The following is a 15,958-nucleotide window of genomic DNA, read 5'->3' as shown; positions in this document are numbered from 1 at the left end:
TCTGGTGATCTAAAGATCCTGCTTCTTCATGGAGACCATAGGTACGGGGAGCATCACTCCTATGAACATATCTTTTTCCTCTTCATTCCGTTGCGCACTAAGAGAAAGAACTCCATCTTCTACTCCCATCCCTCCCTCCCTTTCAGAACTCCATCTTCTACTCCCATCCCTCCCTTCCTTTCTTACCTCCATCTTCTACACCCATCCCTCCCTTCCTTTTTTGGTTTCAGGCTTGACACTCCCCATTCCTTCGAACAAGAAGGTCATGATTCTTCACCTCTACCAGATCTCCATCGGCATCGACTTCCAGGATCTACAAGTTCTCCCTATGCGGGACTCTTTTTGTTCAGATGTGTCTTGATGACTATTGTTTTGAATTCTTCTATATTCATGGAGGCGGGGATAGACTCCTTTCTCCCGAGGTTCAAGATCGGGCACACATTGGATCACTGTTTAACTACGACCTCTTCCTTTGGTGAAATCCTACCATCTCTGGATTATCAGTGCTGCTACGACAAATTTGTTCTTTACCTTTGCTCTTTCCTCCACCTTTCAGCGGTGAGAGGGGGTGGCTTATTCTCTCAAGCTTCTCAGTGTTCTTATTTCTATATGGTATCATACGTGTAACTCCGACACTTGAGAAAGTGAACAATTCCCTTGCAAGGGCACTCCTCTTGTGATCTCCTCTTGGGCATTTCACAGGGATAGCTAGCACCACCATCGACATCCCTACACGAAGCTCCAAACACACAATGTTTGCCCCTCCAATTGGCAATTGAGAGGGGGTATTCAGCAACTAAACAATCCCCAATTTCTGGAGCAATCTAACAGCTCATAGGCCAGCCACCTCAGCCAAACAAGTGGCTAGAAAGACCAGTTGGTCTGGCCGACCAGGACTGGTCGACCAGCTGGCAGGTCCATCGACCAGCTGGTCGACCAGCTAGGTCTGGCCTATAAAGGCATCTGCCCCCACACTCCTTCTGATAGGACAAGACCTGCAGCTGCTCCGCATCTCCGCCATCCTTTGCTGCAGCCCCGCCTGCTCCATCTACCTCTCCTCTTCATCTCTGCCTTCTCTTTGCCTCTCCTTCCTGCCTCTTGGCTGCTCCATCTTCTCCTCCAGATCTGTCCCCATCTTGTTCCAAATCTGCTCCTTTGCTCCTGCTCCAGATCTGCCCCATCCTGCTCCAGATCTGCTCTTTTGCCCCTCTTGCTCCATATCTGCCCCTCCTGCTTCAGATCTGCTCCTTTTCTTCATCATGTTGCTATTCCAGATAGCCTGAAGGTTCCTTCCTCAGAGAATGCTGGTTTTCAGTCATTTCCTAGGGCAGCTCTAGCCCTTCATCTTCTTCGTCATCATCGAGCTACACGGAGGACTGCGCTTCGCTCCCTCTGCTGCTATCTTTTCTATTGTTTCTCTACATAGAATCATCTTTTTGAGTCATCTCAGCCACGATCCTTGAGACACACTGGCTTGAGGTTCTTGTATTCAGTTTTTCATATTACCGACATGCACTATGTTTTCTGAGTTCCGTTCTTTAGTTGTATCTGAGTATTGTCTATTTTCTTATCGCTCCACTGCAAACCCTATCGTTTCTCTATAAGACTCAGGTGTCTCCTGTAGGAATTGGGAAAGTATCAGTTGTATGGATAACTGGTTCAGATGTTGATGTTTTTATTTTCTCGACTTCCAAGTTTGCACTTCATGTATGGGGTTTGGGTGTTTTATTTTGGGATTGATTTATTGATAGAATTTTGGACTTTCGAACAACAAAATTCTGAATTTGTAAGATTGGATATATTCTAGTCTTACAAAGGGATACAGATTATCATTTATCGAAATAACTGGTTTTGATATATTCGTCACAAGTACTGATAATGACAGGCTCTGACATTCTAAGCTTGCATAGTGAGCATTAGGTTGAGTTGTTATATAATGTAAGCGTGAACCATGGGACATCTGGTTAAATCCTTAGTGTTAGCGATATGGTGGTGCTTTATACATAGAAGAGTTATTAGTTCAAATCTCGTTCCTGGTGTCTTTGTGCCATCATATTGGTAACATAGGTTGTAATCTCTTATTTCCAAGCTAGTGATAGGATGATGCTTTCTTTATTCATGGTTAAACCTTGATCCAAATTTCATCCCGGTGTCTGTCAAGCATGTGTGAAATTCAGAGGCTAAGTTCTGCATAGTAATGGGGCTAGATTACTTCATGCTTCTTTTGCATTACTGGAAAGCATTGTGTGAATGCACGACCAATAAAGCTTCACATCCTCAAGTAGCAACTTTGAGAGCTAAAGTATGGACAAAGGTAGATGCATTGATAAAATTGCTTCACCAGGTTCAAATCAATGAGATGTGTTATGAAAGGTTCAGGATGGCTATGAAAGAGTTTATGTAGTTAATGGTGGTGAAAGCATGGGGGGAGTGACACATTACGCATTATACGGATCCCAGATTGCGGATCAACACTTGGATTCCAAAGCACATGTGTGAATTCCAAGCCAATCCGAGGTATATTTTTGAAATTTGGCACATGCTCAATATACTCTCATGGCAAAAAAACGTGTGACCTAATTTGATGTGCCATTGCTAAGTGAGGATCCTTTGGTTGAGACTGCTCAGCATGAGCAAGCGCTTTCCATTGAGGCTGCTTAGCATGACTAAGTGCCTTCCACGGTTAGAGTGCCTTCTCTTTCATTGCCACTTGCATCCATTGCTTTACAAGCACAATTTTTAGAGGTGTTATCGACCATGCCTCTAGGTATATTTGTATCGTTAGATAGCAACTTGGTCGGTTATCTTATCAAAATAAGCATCATCTGTCAATGGCAGAGCTTCACTCAGGCTGACAGTCTCCCACAAAAGGGTCCTTTCAGATGTGTAAATGTGCATTTCTATGGCACATGTCATAGCTTGATATCAAAATATAATGTGTAACGCCATGATCCTGCAATTTTGTTGTTGGCCTTTATGTGGGGTTCTTGTCTGAGGCTGTTAACATCGTTGTCCAGTTGTATGGGCTGAAATAGGCAATGAGGCGATTCTCACTTCAAATATTAGCATTTGTAAATGTATTGGGCCTTCCAAAGTTAACGCTCAACATACAAAATAAAGGCCAGCAAACTCAAGCATGATAAGACCTCTCAGGAATACCCTCCACCCCACTTGGGAGCGTGGGACCCCATTCCCTAGGGTGACTATTGCGAGGCGTGCTCGATTCTGCAAGGCTTGGCTTGCAGGAGTTTTTAAGATTTTCACTCCGCGAGGGATTCACTGGTTGTATAGTCTCCCCACATGGCTGTTAGCCCCAGTACTAGAGATCCCCTAGGCAGGGAGTTGGATTTCTCTAGAACAAGCTGGTTTTTTCTTTCAGCCTTTTCTTGGTTTTTTTTCCATAACACCGTTGGGGCTGTTGTTTTATATAAGTCTTTCAAGCATTAATAGAAGGTTCCTTTCTTTGCTTTGGAAAAAAAAAAGAAAGGACCTCTCAGGAATTGTCGAGGGGGCATCATAGAGAAAACATCAGCTTTGATTAAAGGTTTCCATATGTTCGGGATGTTGACACAGAGAAAGCTTGCCTTGGAATAGTGAGTAAAAAGGTCCTTGTTTTGGAGATAGCAAAGCCTTGTTTGTCTAGGTGCTTCACTTGGTGGAGGATAAGAGTGTTTGGTGTTGCTTGAAATGAAAATGTATGTGGAAGGATGTCCTAAGTCAAGATGTTTGCCTTTGTTAACCTTGCCTATGACTAAGGTTAAACTTTTGGCTTAATTTTGAAATCCAATCTTGATAAGTTGAGAAAGGATATGGCCTTCGCTATGAGGTCTTAGCATTTGGTCTATGCTACTAGTCTATTGTTTCAAGCATGAAAGTAAAGATGTGTCCCTCAGTTGTTTCGTCCTGCTTAGCATGAGTTGCCATGTGTGCGTGCCCGAGAAGAGAGAGAGAGAGAGACTGTTGAGTTTGCCCTTCACCTCCGAAGTGCCGACAGAAACTCAATACGAAGTGCTCAAGTATGTGTGGGTGTGGGGATGTGAGACCATTTTTCTATACTATGGTCTACATCCAATGTTGGGCAGTGATGACATCAATGGGGATGCCATAGTAGCTAGTCCCTGCTATGCGTGATGGAGTTTATGGTTTTCAATCTTATGAGTGACTATCGTGAGATTGAAACTGCACTATGTTGTGTTTTTAGAGGATGAGTTTAGGAATGGTCCTGGATTCATCTAGGTATATGCTTCTGTTGTATTAGCGGACATGCAAATTTCACCTTTGTAAGTTTTCGTCGAAGTTGCGGTGTGTTGGTATTGCGATAATTCTTTCTATCTTAAATGGTGCGTTGCCCTATCAGCTAGATTTAGATGCTTGTTTGGGAGAGACTAAAATGAAATCGTTTAAACTTCACAAGCAGTTGTAGCTTGAATGAAGAGATTTTGGACGACTTTTTGATTAGCCTTCTCCTTTAGTGCTAGCCTTCGTCACGACTGAGTCTGCCCTTCATCTCTGGAGTGCCGACAGAAACTCGGTACGAAGACCTTGTATAAATGGATGCTCAAGTATGTGTGGGTGTGTGGATGTGTGAGAGCATATTTCTATACTATGGTCTACACCCATTGTTGGGTGGTGATGACATCAGTGGGGATGTCATAGTAGCTAGTCCTTGCTATTCATGATGGAGTTTATGGTTTTCAATCTTATGAGTGACTATCGTGAGATTGAAACCGCACTTATGTTGTGTTTTTAGAGGATGAGTTTGGGAATCATCATCTAGGTATATGCTTCTGCCGTATTAGCGGACATGCAAATTTTACCTTGTGAAGTTTTGTCCAAGTTGCGGCCTGTTGGTATTGCGATAATTCTTTCTATTTTAAATGGTGTGTTGCCCTATCAGCTAGATTTAGATGCTCGTTTGGGAGAGACTAAAATGAAATCGTTTAAACTTCACAAGCAATTGTAGCTTGAATGAAGAGATTTTGGATAACTTTTTGATTAGCTTTCTCCTTTAGTGCTAGCCTTCGTCACGGCTGAGTTTGCCCTTCACCTCCGGAGTGCCAACAGAACCTCAGTACGAAGACCTTGTATAAATGGATGCTCAAGTATGTGTGGGTGTGTGGATGTGTGAGAGTATATTTCTATACTATGGTCTACACCCACTGTTGGGCGCTGATGACGTCAGTGGGGATGTCATAGTAGCTAGTCCTTACTATGCGTGATTGAGGTTATGGTTTTCAATCTTATGAGTGACTATCGTGAGATTGAAACTGCACTATGTTGTGTTTTTAGAGGATGAGTTTGGGAATGGTCCTGGATTCATTTAGGTATATGCTTCTGCCGTATTAGCGGACATGCAAATTTCACCTTGTGAAGTTTTCGTCCAAGTTGCAGCCTGCTGGTATTGCGATAATTCTTTCTATCTTAAATGGTGTGTTGCCCTATTAGCTAGATTTAGATGCCTGTTTGGGAGAGACTAAAATGAAATCGTTTAAACTTCACAAGTGTAACTTGAATGAAGAAATGTTGTGTTGATCAAAATGTTGACGACCAAGATATCAATGTGAGATCTTTACCTAGTCGACCTACTTCTTCTATGTCTTCTATAGAAATTGCTAACAGGGTTAGTGTAGAAGGTTGCTAGCAAAGATTAGTTATATCAAAAGGAAGTTGGGTGCTAATGCAACCCACAAGAAGGAAGAGAACACGATCAAGTAATAGTTTTTTGGCATCTTGGAAGGGTAAGGTGAAAGATTCTAGAACAATGGATTGGAAGAAAGATATAAAGGAAACATTGATTCAACATGTGTACATGGATAAAGAAATAGTGTTGCAGGATCCAAACTATCTTCCACAGCTTAGACTCAATTGTAAGTGACTTCTTTGATCCTTCATATTTAATAACTCAAACTTTATCCCTTTGAGTCTTCATGTTTTGTAACCATAACTTTTTTGCTTTATTCTTGACCCCCAATATATGATTTTTGCTTCAGATATATATCCTTCATCTTATGAGCAGTGGCAGCCTATCAAATGCATTTTAGGATTCTTTGATGTGGGGCAATAGGAGAATTGCAATATCAAGTTAGAACTATAACACAATTAGCTGAATCATGAATGTTTTTCTATGATCATTTTTACCAACTACTAGGACAGGGTAATATGAATGGTGTGTTAAAAACCATGGACTTGCCAATTCCTCATGGCAGTGTAACAGAGACATATAGACCCAAGTTGTTTATAGAAGTACAATGATCTTTAGGGCCTAGAATTGCTACAAGCATTGTCAAAATAAACATCTGCTTGCCAATCATAGTCTTTGTAGAGTGGTTCAACAAATGTTCAGTCAAGGTTTGCAAAACAATGCTCACTTATAAAGCAAATGGAGATGAAGACACTATAGACTTCTTAGATGATGGTTGGGATAAGAAAACAACCAATAAAGTGTACTATGAGGTTGTGTGCAACTTGATTAAACGTAAGTACATGATTGAGACTCATAATTTTATATTTTCTTTTTACTATAAACGTAGTAGATTGATTGGGAATTAACTAGTTCCAATGGATCCATGGATCAAGATCTTAACTCTTTTTCTCCTGAGAATGGATCACTTGACATTACGATTAATGACAATGGACACTTGTTGAGTGCTATATCACCCAGTCAATGCTACACTTGCCCAATTTGCCATGACATTCAAAGGGTAGTGTTTCAAAAGGATTTTCATTCATAATTCTCTGAGGCAAACACCCACAAAGCGCTAGACTGCCGACCATCAACAGCTGCCCATCGACCCATGCAACCAACTAAGGAGAACCTTCTACACGAAACGAGTGCCTCCAGTAGTGCACCTTTTACAAATGGCTCCTATGAGCACAACTTCAGCCCACAATCGACCACCAATCCCATAACACATCTTCTTCAACAGACTCTGCCAACCTCTAATTCCAACGGCACCTGCATGCCACAGGCTCACGAGCCCACAGCTCCACAGATGCCTCACCTCCAATAGGATCTCCTGGGTGAGCGACCTCTAGGCTCCCAAAACGACCATAGCTAGGAGCTCCTTTGCAAACATCTGCTCACAAGCTCACAAGCTCACAAGATCCTCCCATCCGTCAACTCAACAAGAACGACCTCCGCGACAAAATGATAGCTCCAGCTCCTTCAACAACTCAAGTGTTGATCTCCACAGTTGTTGGAGCTTGCCAACGGAGCTCCATAATGTAATATCTTCAACGACGGGCCAGAAAGCCCACAGTAACCCGCGATCAACGCCGATAGCTCCATAGTTAATGGAATCTTCTAAAGATTCTGATGAATATCCTCTAGATTCTGTCCACCCTATCCTCAAGGGCACCACACCCTAGGGTTTGGTCAAAATAGTGCCACATGGCATCCTATCCTACCACGTCAGCAAAGCCAGGTCCACCTGCCACATCATCACTCCATCGATAGACACGTAATCATCCAACTAGCACATCCATGTCAGAGGGCCACATCATCGCTTATCTACCACATGGCAGATGCCTGCCACGTCAGAGCCACATCATAATTGACACATCAGATGGCACGCCATCCAGATCCATGTCAGCAAGGCCATGTCACCCTGACACCTCAGCTGACACATGGCATCCACATCATCACTATCAAGTCAAAGTGCCGCCTCACCTGCCCAATTAGCATTGCCTCCTACAAGGCACTTTGACCCCTCTGAAAGCATGTTGTGCACACACTGCATGTGACCACGCCAGCCACCTCAACACAGGGCTTCACATGCACACCCCTTGCTAAGCACAGCTACCACATCATCACTGCATGTGACTCACTTTGCCACATCATCATTGAGCACTTTGCATCCTTTTTGCCCCTCCACCTAGATCAAGTTGTATCTCTTGATCCAAGAAGAATTTGAGGGTGCTCCTAAAAGGAAACTCACTCGATTTTTAATGCTCCATGCACTCATTACATGACACGCACATTTTGGTGCAAGTATCACACACTTTTAACCTTCGTCGACAAATCCACTTTTTTCATGCATGTTAGCCTCTACATCGATGCATCTGACCCAGCACCTAAAATGAACAAAGAAAATGAATTATTTGCTGCTTTTTCATCACTCGATGGTTGGTCTAGATCTAGTTCAGAGTAGATTAGATCATCCATAGTGAAGAGAACTCCAAAGCAGCCAATCGAAGCCATGCCAAAAAATTACTAAATAGTTCCTACTCGGGAGTCAGTCCTAGCGCTCACATGGCGGTTTCACATAATCACATTACTTGAAACCTGATGTTCATCACTTCAGTGAGAAGACTTCAGAGTGTTTAGAGATATTGATCTACAGATCAGTGGTGGGCAAATAGCACATGATTTGATTTCACACACACATGCCATCATTGTAAAGCCTATTTGGCTTCTTTTCGGCATTGTGCACTTTATTCACGCCTTGTAAAGCCTCTTGGCTATTCCCGGCATCATTTGCCACAAGCCTTGTAACTGATTGGATTATATATATTGTAGTTATGTCTTGACCGACAATTCAAATTTCACTTAACACAGTCAGTGTTTTGCTGTTGATTTAGACAGTGATTTCACACACACTTTGAGTACATTTCTTGCACCATGTCTACAACTAGTAATCTCAATCTAGAGGCATCTGCTAAGCTAGACAACTCCAATTATGGCACATGGAAATACTGAATGGAGACCATTCTTGTAATTTAGGACAAATGGGAGTATGTCAATGGGTATACACCTAGACCATTGGATGATACAACGAGTAGTAGCTCTACTCCACCTGTTGTCACAGCACCGATAGCGGGATCTACAACGGGATCTCCAACTACACTAATAGTTTTTGCACCTGTAGCAGATCCTGCCATTGCCCAAGCAGGCAGAAGCTGCAACTATGTTGATTGTGAGTCACCTTAGAGCCTTGTTGCTAGAGAGTCGAGCCTTGTAGTTGCTGCTTTGCCCACTTTATCTGCTATGCCTTTGAAGGTTGATAGGCTCTTTGCTTATTGCATGTAGAAGCGCTTGTTGTAAAGAGCTTGCAAGACTACCTTGTTATGTTGCTGCCACTACTAGTTGGCTTGCAAGAGGTCATTTACTTGCTGAAGTTATTAGAAGCCGCCCTAGTGTCTTGCTTGAAGCTTGGTAGGTCATAGGATTCCTTGAACTCCTCCAGCTTCAAGTATGCATATCATTTGATCAAGTAGAATGTGCAAGATGTCATGCTAGGACAGCTCAACACAGTTAACACAATCAAAAGAAGCATGGGATATGTTTGCAGCTCTTTACGAGTTCAAGAAGACTTCTAGGATTCTCACACTGAGAAACCAAATCAACCAGAGTTTCTGCAATAGCACATGAAACCATTCATGCTTACGTACTCAAGAATAAAGATTACAACAATCAACTCGCAGCTAGGCAGGAAAGACCATGAATCCAGCAAAAATGGTTCAAGTCATCCTAAATGGACTAGGAGAGGGATATGAGAATCTAGTCTATTGCCATCCAACGGCAAATTCTGACACTGGAAGAACTTCAGTCCGTATTACTTGGTGAAGAACTCAGGACTCAGGTCATTCATGCACGCAAAGGTCATTCCAATGGTCAAGCATTCAAAGCTTCAGATAGAAGCAGAGGCAGAGGTAGAGGCAGAGATAGATCATTCCAGCAAAGTGGTCATCATCAGCAACAAAATCAACATCAAAGTCAGAATCAACATCAATAAAGAGGAAATCATTCCAATCGAGAAAGATTCCAAGGACGAGGGAATGCATCCACCAATGTGTCAAACATTTAGTGCAACTATTGTCATAAGTTTGGACACTATGAAAGAGATTGTTGCAAGAAGCAGTAGGACCAAGGCAGTCAGTCCAGTAGCAATCGAGGGAATTTCCGTGGAAGATGAAATCATCGCGGTGGACATTCAAGTCACAGTCATTATGCAAATGAACCTGAGAACATGTTTCTTGCAAGCGAGGAAATGCAAAAGACTGATACAGTGTATCTAGACACTGATTGCAATTCAAAAGAGGATTTTAGTTATCAAGTCGACCAAGCAAATCAAGATCCTTGGTACATCGATAGTGGTGCATCATCTCATATGACAAAGCATCAAGAATGGTTCACAGAGATGTAACCATTAGAAGGACAAAAGAATGTCATCTACATGGCAGATAATACACCAAATCCAGTTCTAGGGAAAGGCATTGTCCCTATGAACAATTTCGTTGGTACGAAAGGATTGGTGAAAGATGTACTCTATGTTCCAAAGCTTAGTAAGAACCTCTTGTTAGTAGGTCAAATGACAGAACACAACTACCAATTCATCTTCAATGAAGATGAATGCACTACCAGAGAAAATCTAGAGGATATTAGCTAGTAGGAAAAGCAATCAAGGAAGGACGCGTGTTCAAAATGTTAGCTTCAGTACCAGATTTGCATGCCATGTCAACTCAACCACAACAGATGCCACTATCCACAAAATGGCACAAGAGATATGGACATGTCAATTTCAAAAGCTTGATAGAGCTAAAAAATCAGAATATGGCAATTGGAATTCCAAAATTCAGTTTCTTGGAAAAGTTTGCGAAGCATGTTGCTTCGGCAAACAAAAGCGAACCAATTTTGGCAGAAGCACCTCTCGAGCAAGAGGTATTCTTGATTTGATTCACACAGATGTATGGGGTTATGCCCAGGCTCACCACCGTAGCATCAATGTTTCACTTTACTATTTGACTTTCATCAACAACTACAACAGATATTGTTGGGTCTACTTTTTGAAAGAGAAATTTGAAGTGTTTTCCAGATTTCAAGAATTCAAAGCCATGGAAAAAAACTATACAGGCAGAAAGATCAAAGTCATGAGATCAGACAGAGGATGTGAATGCATGTCTTCAACATTCATGAACTTTTGCAGAAGTCACGGCATTCGAAGACCTGGTTGAATACCAGACATGTAGAAAGATTAAAGTCATAAGATCAGATAGAGGAGGTGAATACATGTCTTCTACATTCATGAGCTTTTCTAGAAGTAATGGCATTTGAAGACAATTCACTTGTGCACATACTCCTTAACAGAATGCAAGAGCTGAAAGGAAGAATGGTACTTTAGTAGATAGTGCTAGAGCAATGCTCAGTGAGAAACATCTTCCAAATCACTATTGGGTAAGAGCAATAGCCACTGCAAACTATTTGCTTAATCGGCTTCCAACTGAACCGATTCAGGGTATGACACCTTATGAAGCATTCACTAGACACAAGCCATGCATTGGGCATCTCAACATATTTGGTTGCATAGCATATGCTCACATTCATGATGACTATCACAAAAAATTGGATGCGAAGTCACACAAATGCATCATGGCTGGCTGTAGTGAAGACAGCAAAGCATAAAAGTTGTACGATCCCATCAACTGCAAGGTAATTATCTCTAGAGATGTAATCTTTCATGAGGAATTAGAATAGAAAACCTCAAATACACAAGAGATAGATGCACCAATTACTCAGTCATCTACAAAAAAGGTTGATGAAGAAGAGCAAGAATTTCCAGAAGCACCCTGATAAGAACCACAACAACTCAGATGGTCTACTAGGGAAAGAAAACCACTAGCTTGATTGACATATGCTCAAAAAGGCAAAGAAATTCAGGTTGAAACCACCAACTATGCTCTTATGAATACCATCACAACTATAGAAGATCCAGTGTACTTTGAAGATGCAATTGGCAAGCTAGAATGGCAAATCGCTATGAATGGAGAAATGGATGCTTTGTACAAGAATAATACTTGAGAATTATGTGACCTTCCACCAAGAAAGAAGGCCATAGCAAACAAATGGGTATACAAAGTGAAGTACAATCTAGATGGAAGCATTGAAAGATACAAAGCTAGACTAGTTGCAAAAGGATTTGCACAACAATATGGTCAAGATTATGATGAGACTCATGGTCTAGTAGCAAATATGGATTCCATATGGTTCCTTATATCACTAGCAAAACCACTTAGTAGATGGAATGTGTACCACCTCGATGTCAAGAATGCATTTCTCAATGGTTACCTAGACGAGGAAGTCTACATGCAACAACTAGCAGGTTATGTTGAACTAGGGAAGGAGAATCAAGTTTGCCATCTCAAGAAAAGTCTCTACGGCTTAAAGCAAGCACCCAGAAGTTGGTACAGTAGAATTGACAAGTATTTTGCTTATCTAGGATACATGAAATCCAATGCAAATTATACTCCCTACTACAAAGTTCAAGGGGAAGACATCACTATTGAACTTTTATACGTAGATGATTTGATTGTGACAGGAAACAAGGATAACTTCATCAAGAAATTGAAACAAGACTTATCTATAGAGTTCGACATGAAAGATCTTGGACTCATGCACTATTGTCTTGTATTGAGTTCTGGAGAGATTCAAATAGCACCTTTATGAGTCAGCTCAAATCTGTTGACAGTCTCCTGAAGAAGTTTCATATGGCAGATTGCAAGATTGTAGCCACTCCCATGAAATAGAGTTTGAAACTTACTAAAGATTTAGAAAAGCCTACAATCAATAACAGGTACTATCGACAGCATCGGATCTCTTATATATCAGACTATCACACCTCTAGATGTTTGTTATTGAGTAAGTTCACTAGCATTGTTTATGGAAAATTGAAAACAATCTTGCTGGAATGCAGCCAAAAGAGTCTTGAGATACATCAGAGGTACAATACAATTTGGGATAGAATACAGAGGAAGTCGTCCAAGGTTTGATGGAAACTGTGATAGTGACTATTCTGGAGATCATAAGACCAAGAGATCCACACAGGGATATGCATTTTTCCTTGGTCAGAGTGCTATATCATGCTTGTCAAACAAACAACCAACTGTTTCTTTTTCTTCAATTGAAGCAGAATATAGAGCACTCACTACAAGTGCATGTGAGGCTATATGGCTCAGAAGACTATTGTCAGAAATAGATTACTGTGATAATCAATCAGCTCAAGCATTGGCCAAGAATCCAGTATCTCACTCCAAGACAAGGCACATGATGTCAGAGAGCACTTGATCAAAGAAATAGTGTTGGTGACATCACACTGTAGCATTGTGATAGCAAAGAGAAAATTGCAAGCATCTTTACCAAACCACTTAGTAAAGAGCTTTTCGAGAAAGATGGACAAGCTCTTTGTTTGACGCAAAGAAAGGACATCCCCATTAAAGAGGTGTGATGGGATGTAATGAGGGAAGGCCTACTTCATGATGTTGAGATCAGCTCAACATCATGTGATTACATGTGCAGAGTACTGACACATATAGAGTGCTATAAAGGAAAGGGTTAGATGCCCTAACCCTAACCCTAAATGGGTTTGTATATATTCTACATTTTCAACTAAATCTAGTGTATAGTTAGTCATTTGTGTGCTCTCTCGCTATGCCCTCTCTCCTCATCTCCACTCTTCTCCTCTCCCCTCTTCATATTTTGTCAAGAATGAGTAAGTCATAAAAAATATTTAGAGTACAGCTAATGATATCATCTACTCCTCTATAGATGAAGTTAAAGGCTACTGATGTGAAGGGTACTCATATATAGATGAAGTCAAAGACCTCAAAAGTTGGGTGCTCATGCGGTAGAGGCTGTAACCCTTGGACACAATCAGCTCACCTCCAAGTGGTTGATCCTCATGTATTGGTTGATCATCATGTGTTTGTGGATGTTGGTCCTAGTGGAAAAGCTACTAATCCACATTGGGACTCTCCTCAACTGGAATGGTTTTGTGCTTCTTTATAGAACTTGTGGTCGCATCTATGGCAGCCAGCTCCTTCACTCCAGAAACAATACCTTTAGATGCCTTTTTGGGTGCTCTATAAGCATAACTATAAGCATAACGAAGGAGCTTTTCTCTGGCAACAATCGATCTATAACCATGCACATAAATGGATGTGTAACTCTCATCTATAATCTGTAAGTAAGAAGAAGAGTAATAAAGATTCAATCATATTTTGTCTCCTATTGGCATTTTTACAAGTCATTGTGAATATACAAATTTATATACTTACTCTGTCTTGTTGCACATCTTGTAAGTAAGTATCTAGCATACACTTTACATGGATAAGTCTTCTCCACCCATATGAATAAGGATCATCCTGTTGTGACCTGCTTGCACAAAGTAAACAACCTTAAGATATGGCTTTTATGTAGGAGGCAATAAATAATAATGAACATCCATAAATCCTCTTACCCTCAAGTCAAAGATTTTAATAGAATCCAATAGATTTACATTTGGAGGGCAATGACCCAGAACATCCAAAAGGCTTTCTAGGAATTTGCAAGATATAATAATGTTGAAGTAATAATTTAGGAGTTCAATAAGGTTAAAGTAAAGAACACATACAGTTCAAGCTCCTTTGTGTTCCATAGAGCGGGTTCATGTGAAAACATTCTTTTTGCTAAAGATCTATACAAGAAAATGTCCAATGGTTGGTGCAAAATAATATACATATATTAGTAAACATTACAACAAAAAATTATATAAGATATGAATTTAAATGCCTTGTTCACTTACTTTGCATGATAAGGGAACATACTAATAGTGATCAAGTTGAAGTTGCATTGCTTAAACTACTTCACAAGATCAACAGTATGTACCCTTGGATTTATTAATAAGGAAGAGATACAAGGATCAAGTATGCAAACATCAAATTGATATTTCTCCTTTAAGCTTGCTTTGTACATGCTGGATTTTTTTATTGGTCAATGCATTATATAAGAAATTCAATCCAAGTCATCACCTAAGCAAGAAATTCAATAAATATCACCACCTAAGTAAAAGGATCACTTACCTGAGAAATGTGACCCATTCAGTCCATGACTTCAATGCTAGCATGCAGTGCTTGGTCACTCAGTCCTTGGTCACAAAGTAGTCTCTTGTACAAAATTGACATCTTTCAACTTGATGACAATCCTTGAAATTCATGAGCCTTTGTGTATTCTAAAGATCCCTTGTCATTGTCTTTTGAATGAACTTCATGTCAGATGCCACCCTTTGCTCTTTCGTGGCTTCTTCATAGCAACCTTGCCCTTTGTGTCCTTATCATGTGTTCATTTTATTTCAACAGTCAAAAAGAGTAGAAAAACAAAATTAGACAACTTACTCTCACCAATAATTTCTAGATGCAGAATGAAACATGTTAACCGAATATCAACATCCTAGATCAAGAAAAGTGCTTAAGAAAGCGATTTGGAGGGTTGGACACATGCCCAACAGGCCAAATCGCTTCCTTAAGCAATTGTTGTTTCAATGAAGAAATAGAATATAGAGGTAGAATCTAGACAAATAAAAGCATCCCTAAATGCAATCTATCACCCTTATACAAGATCATGTCAGCTCACAAACCATCTAGATGAAGAGGAGAAGCCCAACATACTTAATTAACTTGATTGAGAGAAATATGATCATGGGGTTTGGTGCCTGATAAACAGAAACCACACTTTATTTCAACACTAGAAAGGAGTGGAAAAGCACAAACTAGACAACTTTTTTTGACCTTCTATCTATCAATGTAGAGGGAAACATGTTCACCACCAACATCCCAAATCAAGAAAAGTGCTTAAGATGCCCAACAGGCCAATGTGATTTCTTAAGCATTATTTTGTAGAATTGATGAATTGACTCAATCTCTTATCGGTCAATGTTTGCTTGAGTGTAGCCAATCATAAAACTATTTTTGGGGCTGCAGTACAACGCACTCATGGGTGAGATTTTGAATTTTGCACGGAGCCGCGCTCTTTTCAAAAATTTTCCCAACATCATGATGCCGCACTGGCATAATAATGAGACTGAATCTATATATTTTGAACACCATAGAGCTCGACAGATGACAACTCTACACTATATATGAAATCTCTGCACTGCTTTGTGCAACGTAGTCTCTGGCCTCACCATCTGTCATCACATAGCCTTTTGCC

The sequence above is a fragment of the Dipteris shenzhenensis genome, chromosome 12 (assembly GCF_047967505.1).
Source record: "Dipteris shenzhenensis isolate YYH24624 ecotype China chromosome 12, Dip_SZ_1.0, whole genome shotgun sequence".
Classification (NCBI taxonomy): domain Eukaryota; kingdom Viridiplantae; phylum Streptophyta; class Polypodiopsida; order Gleicheniales; family Dipteridaceae; genus Dipteris; species Dipteris shenzhenensis.
This window is presented reverse-complemented; position numbering follows the sequence as displayed.